General features: G+C 41.9%; 1 non-coding gene across 1 annotated transcript; it reads right to left on the bottom strand.

Annotated features, from left to right (window-relative positions):
- Nucleotides 1-367: 367 nt before the first annotated feature.
- TRNAG-CCC (transfer RNA glycine (anticodon CCC)) lies at nt 368-438 on the bottom strand. Its single transcript has one exon. It is a non-coding gene; the product is annotated as a tRNA-Gly (tRNA).
- Between the last annotated feature and the right edge of the window lie 6,468 nt (nt 439-6,906).

Raw genomic sequence — 6,906 nt, 5'->3', positions numbered from 1 at the left:
TTAATGTGCTCCTTTGCACCAAGAAGATAAAAGACAAATAAACCAACAGAAACATAAGTAGAGGACAAAAATGGATAATTTAAAGATAAAATGCACCAATGTTAAAAAAAATATTAAACTACATTCTTTCATACTGATAATTAGGAAGATACAAATTGAAAACATAGTTGCTACATCATTTCTTGCTTATCAATGTGGTAAAGACCAGAATGCTTGATTATATTTTGTGTTGAATATACATTAAGTCTTATACAATGTGTCATTTTGATAGGCAGAATACAGGATAGATATTTTTGATTGATTGATTAGAAACTAGCCCATATAGTGTTTTCTGCTAATTAAGACCAAGAAAAGCACCTGGACACTATGCATTGGCCGGGAATTGAACCCGGGTCTCCCACATGGGAGGCGAGAATTCTACCACTGAACCACCAATGCTTCGCCAGTTTGCTGGTGGCTCAGAAGGTAAAGTGTCTGCCTGCAATGCAGGAGACTTGGGTTCGATCCCTGGATTGGTAAGATCCCCTGGAGAAGGAAATGGCAACCCACTCCAGTACTCTTGCCTGGAAAATTCCATGGATGAAGGAACCTGGCAGGCTACAGTTCATGGGGTCACAAAGAGTCAGACACGACTGAATGGCTTCACTTTCACTTTCTAAGACCAAGAAGTTGCCAGAGAAGAGAGTGAGGCTTTGTTGTCAACTCCCATTTCTGTCAGAGAATATCTGCTTATATGTTAAATCTCTGGGTAGGAGGTTTATTTTTTTAATTGATCTGTTAAGAAGAAAAAGAGGAGGAGAAGGAAAAGAAGGAACAGGAGGAAAAAGAAGAGGACAAAGAAGGAGAAAAGAAAAGAAAATAATAAAGAAAAATACAGGTGATAGAAGGTCCCTGTTGCATTGGAGAGAGTATAGGCATTGTTATGTGATCATGTCTAATTTGCATAGCGTGAATGAGCCCCAATCTATTCATTTATGCCAATACTTTGGAATTTCTACAGAAGCTTAAAAACAAAAGCCTTTAGATGATAGACAGGTAGCTCAACTGGTTGAAGGAAACTGGTGGAATCCTAATAGGGTGTGGTAGGTTCTATAAGCTCCTAGAGAGTGAGAGCGCATTAAAGAAATTAAAATCCAAAGTTCTCAAAAGTACTGTGCAAGCTCCTGCCACAAGCTGACTGGACTGTGTTTGAGCCTCTGATTTGCAATTATGTTACATGGTAGGGGTGTGTCTGTGTGTCTTTGTGTGTGTGTGTGCTCCGTCACGTCTGACGCTTTGCAGCCCCTTGTACGGTAGCCCACCAGACTCCTCTGTTCATGGAATTTTCCAGGCAACAATAGTGGAGTCGGTTGCCATTTCCTACTCCAGGGCATCTTCCCCCACACCCTGCCGGGATCAAACCAGCATCTCTTACATCTCTTGGATTGGCAGGCAGATTCTTTACCACTGCACCACCTGGGAAGCCCACATGGCAGGGTTAGTCCAACGTTAAAGAGTACTGGGGGCTTCAGGTGGCACTAGAGGCAAGAACCCACCTGCCAATTCGGGAGACAAGAGATGCAGGTTGTCACTGGGTGGGGAAGATGCCCTGGAGTAGGAAATGGCAACCCACTGCAGTATTCTTGCCTGGAGAATCCCATGGACAGAGGAGCCTGGCTGGCTACAGTCCAAAGGTAGCAAAGAGTCCAACATGACTGAAGTGACCTAGCACTCATGTGAAGAGTAGTAATGTTTTATGGCTACAATTATAAATTAATCAACTCAAAATAGTGAACAAATCACTGAAATGGTCTTATTTTATGAAAATATTCAAATAAAACAAATTATCTTTCATTGTGAATGGTGAGCCAGTCCTCAACAAAGATGTGTCTCTTTAAAAGATTTATTGCCTTAACTGAATATTAATTAGCTTTATTTTATATGTCTGCAAATATTCTAAAGCTTCATTAAGTGAAAGTGAAAGTCACTCAGTCATGTCCAACTCTTTGCGACCCCATGGACTATACAGTCAGTGGAATTCTCCAGGCCAGAATACTGGAGTGGGTAGCCTTTCCCTTCTCCAGGGGATCTTCCAAACCCAGGGATGGAACCCAAGTCTCCCACACTGCAGTCAGATTCTTTACCAGCTGAGCCACAAGAGAAGCCCAAGATTACTGGAGTGGGTAGCCTATCCCTTCTCTAGCAGATCTTCCCAACTCAGAAATCGAACTAGAGTCTCCTGCATTGCAGGTGGATTCTTTACTAACTGAGCTATCAGGGAAGTTTAATTAAAGTTTCTCTTAATTAGGCTCTCAATAAACATATTGATTAATATTACAAAAGAAAATCTGGGCATGGCTTTTGCCTGGGGGAAAGCTGATGTTTCTATTTGGTTTGGGTTCATTCATCCCACCTTTTCCACAAAGAGTACTTTGACTTACTTTCAAGGACTTCCTCCTCAAATCCTTAGGTGACGTTATTGCAGCAACACTAGGCTTTTCCCATTGTCCATGATGCCCTGACTCAAAACCTTCACATTCTTCCCTTGCTAGCACTGGGAAGAAGAAACCAAGGGCTCACAATGAGAAGCAAGTCCAATTTCAAACATCAGCAGTTAACTTTTCTCGGCCTCTCCATTCTCTGTGTCTGCTCTATCTTTCATTGTCTCATTAAGGACCTGTTTCTCTCGTGCACATGGTAAGACACTTAACACCACTTCCTGCCCTTTGTATCTGAGAATTCAGATATCCAGTGAGAGACTCTAACTCAAAGTCACCCTGAAACTGCTTCCCCCAGTACCTGTCCTCTCTCCAATACAAAAATGATGATTAGTCTCACTTGGGTCAGAGTCCTACTGCTGGACCAGCTCACTTGGGCGAGAGCCATCCCATTCCCTTGCAACTATGTTGGTTGGGTTTGGAGAAGGAGGGAGTATTCTCAGAGGGGAAAAAACAGGTGCTATAAATGCAAACAGGTAGATGTCTTCCAGAAAGCCTAGAGACAGTGTACCATGAATAGTAAAGGGAGGAAATGGCAAGATCATTTCAAAGAAAGATGAAAAGTGTTAAGAGTGACCAAGCTGCAGAGCACGCAATACCATTTGGGTTGACAGGAGTCCCTGGATTTAGGAATGAGGCTATCACAAGTAACCTTGGTGAGAATGCGGCCGGTCAGGTGAGGTGTGAGGGAGTCTGAGGTGACAATATTCAAGGGGGTGGGAAGGTTATTAACCCAAGTGAGAAGTAATATATCCTTGACAAGAATGCTAAAGAGATCTGACAAGAATGCTATCGAGTTAATTTTGTTTCTTGTTAAAGAATGACCATGGTCATAGGCTAATCATCTCTTGACTTTAAAATCCCTGGTTTTCTACTGTGTGAGAGTGGGAAGAGAAGAGGTCCTGAGCAAAGACTGGAGAAAGGAATACACCCCAAACTTTTTGGTGGTTCAGGGCCTCCAGCATGCATGATAAGTCACTTTGGTCATGTCTTGACTCTTTGTGACTCTACAGATGTAACCTGCTAGGCTCCTCTGTCCATGGTAATTCTCCAGGCAAGAATACTGGAATGCATTGCCATGCCCTCCTCCAGGAGATCTTCCCAACCCAGGGATTGAACCCACATCTCTTAGGTCTCCTGCATTGGAAGGTAGGTTCTTTACCACTAGTACCAGCTGAGAAGCCCTCAGGACCTCCTACATGCTCTTAATAAATCATGTCTCTTTGCCACCCAAGGAACATATGCAGTGACCACCAGGAAGGCTCACCACAAAATATCTCACACTGTCTCCACCAACAGATTAATTTATATCAACAATTCCATGTCTGTTCAGTTTCCTAAGTTATATTCTTTCATGAATATATAATTCTTTATATTCTTTTTTCTCCCTCTATGTCCACCTTCCCCCATCAGTCTGAGCACAAAAAGTCCTCTAATACTTTCCTTTGTGAAAGTTTTTTGGAGTTACCCAGAGAGAGTTAATACTTTTTCATTCAAACTCTGCATCTTCGAATGCTCCTCATGTAACAGAGACATTTTATTATGATGGTGCATGCAGTCTCCTGACTGCATGTCCAAGGTGTTATACTGACATGGTTAGGAAATGGTGCAGCCATTACAGAATCTCAGGTATGGGCTGGAACATGAGGCACAGACCAGCACTCTAGGGAAGCTTGGCAATTCTCTTCCTAAACTGGTCTGCCTTGCAGGATTGCTCATATACCTACAGGAAAATACCTGTGGCATGGATACACCTTGGCTCCAATGATCTGTCTGAAACTATCTCATGTACTATCTGCTGAGCTTTTTCTCAAAACCTGGCATGTCCCTGGCATCCTGTAGCGTCCCTCTACTGGATGAGACCAGTCAAGACTCAGCTCCACCCATTATCTGCAGAAAAGGTGACCCAGATCCTTTTCTGATCCATTATCTGCAGAAAATTGACCCAGAGTTATGAGGCCAGATGGGATTTACCCAGCATCTGGACTTAGCACAGAGGTATGTTATACATGGATCAAGACCACTTGGGGGGTAATTGAGCCTCAGCTAAGAAGACTGTAGGCCACATTTGAGCTGCAACCCTTCAGAGAAGAAGGTGAGCAAGGTCTTTCTAGAAATGGAAAATGGAGGAAAGGAAAGGGAAAGGCAGGTTAGCGATAGTTGATGCTTAAACATGTATAACTGTCTCCCTGGAGAATAAGTTAGCATTTATATCGAGGTAAGTGAAAACAGTATTCACTAGGAATAAGTGAGACTGGCAAGTGGGACAAAAGAAGGCTTTAGTGCTTCTGTTCAAGGGGTCTTCAGTGACACCTTGGATCTCTTAGGGAGAGAAGCCATGAAACCTTGTGGCTAAAGGCACAGGCACCTCCAGAGTCCAAGTTCACCTCTGACAAGCTGTGTGATCCTGGACACATTACTTAAATTATTAGCATTCAGATTTATCCTTTAAAATCGAAATTTAAAGGTCCTAGTTGGCCAAGTTGTTAGAAGGATTATAAAACATAAAAAACAAAACATATGAAATGCTTAACACAGTACTTGATTGGTGTTCAATGAACAGTGATTAACTGGAGAGTTTTCAAACTGCAGGGTTTCCAGAAATGTCTGTGTTTAATTTTAGGTAAATGTCTTATTTGTTTGATAGGTTTTGTTTTCTCATGCCATCAGTTGTGGTTCTAGCGGAAAGTTGGCAGAAGCTAAAGGAGATAATGCAAGGGCCTACCCAGTAAGATGCTATATTTGACTGGAAGACTCAGAGAAAAGTAAACTATGTTACTATAAGTTTTAATTTTTAAGGTATTTAATTATATTCCAATTATCTGCAATTTGATCATCCCAAATGGCATAGCTCATATACACAGTCTGTTTAATAAGCTCCAAATTATGGTTTGCAACTCACTGTTCTGGAAAATATGTCTTAATTGATTTCCTAACTATTGATGACATTTTGAGCACTTGATTCTGCATTAACTTCTATAAGGAAGGATAAAATAGGTTAGTCCTATGTAAAATGTCTTTAATGCACTGTTAGCAATTATATTTACAAAAGTATTTTAAAAAGAAAATCAGAACCCTCAGCAGCTTTCAGCCTTCCAGAATATCTAATAGGTGCCACTGGGAACGGGTCTGTGCTTTTCTCTGCCACATGTGTAGTCTAGGCTCTCCTTGAACACAGCCCTGCCTGCTTCATCAAGCTCCTCTCTCGCCATTCTGCCTAGCTCCCCTTGATCTAGCAACATTGGCCTCCCTGCCTCGGGTTTCTGATTTTCAACCAGCCATTTCCTCTCTCTGGGCTTGTACCACACTACACCCCTGCAAGGCGTGCTCTTTGCCCTGCTTTTGAGGCTAAAAACTACTTAGGTTAGTTTTTTTTATCACAGCCTTTGTCACACATACATTTAAATGGTAACTCTTGTAATTTTCACTTAATTGCCATCATCCCTGTTCACATATATTTTTCATATTGAGACTATGTCTTTTTGGTTTACTGGTCTACTCTCAGCATTAAGCCCAGTTATTGCTGTTCAGTCATGAGGTTGTGTCTGACTCTTTTGTGACCCCCAGTACCTGTTCAATAAATATTTATGAACTGGGTGAATAAGTGAGGAACCTTATACAAGAAGGCAAAGCTATTTCATACTGAAGCTGGTGCTCAAGCTTTTGAGTTGGACAGGTTTGGGATGGAAACACAGATTTGCTATTTAATTATCCTGTGACTGTGAGCAAGAAACTAAACATCTCTAAGCCTTGGCATTTTCTCTTCTGTAATATGGAGATAATACAGTACTCTCACATAAAGTTACCATAAGATATAGATTAGGTTATGTTGTATCTGCAAATACCTATTACAGTGTGCAAAGTAAGCACTCAAAACTTCCCAGTGCTCAGGGGTCACTACGGTTAAGAGTAATGTGGAGTAGGAATCTATTTCCATGGTAAACGCCTTGCATGTATCATGAAAACCTGCACGGCTGATGTCATAGCAGAGTTAACAGCAACAGCAGCTCAGTTCTTTCTGAAAGCTGATTGAGAGTGTAACTGACCCTCATATGGCACAGAAAGACCATCTGCTGCCTCTTCAAACTCAGCCTGAGAGGCAGTTCTCATCAAGTTGTAGCACCACACAGCTTCTTTCATGAGAGCTGGTGGCTTCCCAAATACAGCCAAAACTCTCAGCCGCAATTATATTGTTTAAAACAACGTATGGTGTCTCTTCTTCTGGGAGGGCTCAGCAGGGGCTCTCATAATCACCATCTAAACAACTTCTCGTCACTAGCCAGCATTAGGAAAGAGCATGCTCTCGTAACATCTGGTTTTGACACACATAGACTTCACATCTAAATGTAAAACATGTAGCACTCACCACAGCCAGCAGTCTACACAGTCTGGTAGGAGGCATGTGTATCTAGCTCCTTATAATCCATTC

This window comes from Bubalus kerabau, chromosome 1, assembly GCF_029407905.1.
Source record: "Bubalus kerabau isolate K-KA32 ecotype Philippines breed swamp buffalo chromosome 1, PCC_UOA_SB_1v2, whole genome shotgun sequence".
In the NCBI taxonomy this organism is placed as follows: Eukaryota; Metazoa; Chordata; class Mammalia; order Artiodactyla; family Bovidae; genus Bubalus; species Bubalus kerabau.
The sequence above is the reverse complement of the archived record's forward strand: the minus strand, read 5'-3'. Positions and strand labels throughout refer to the sequence as shown.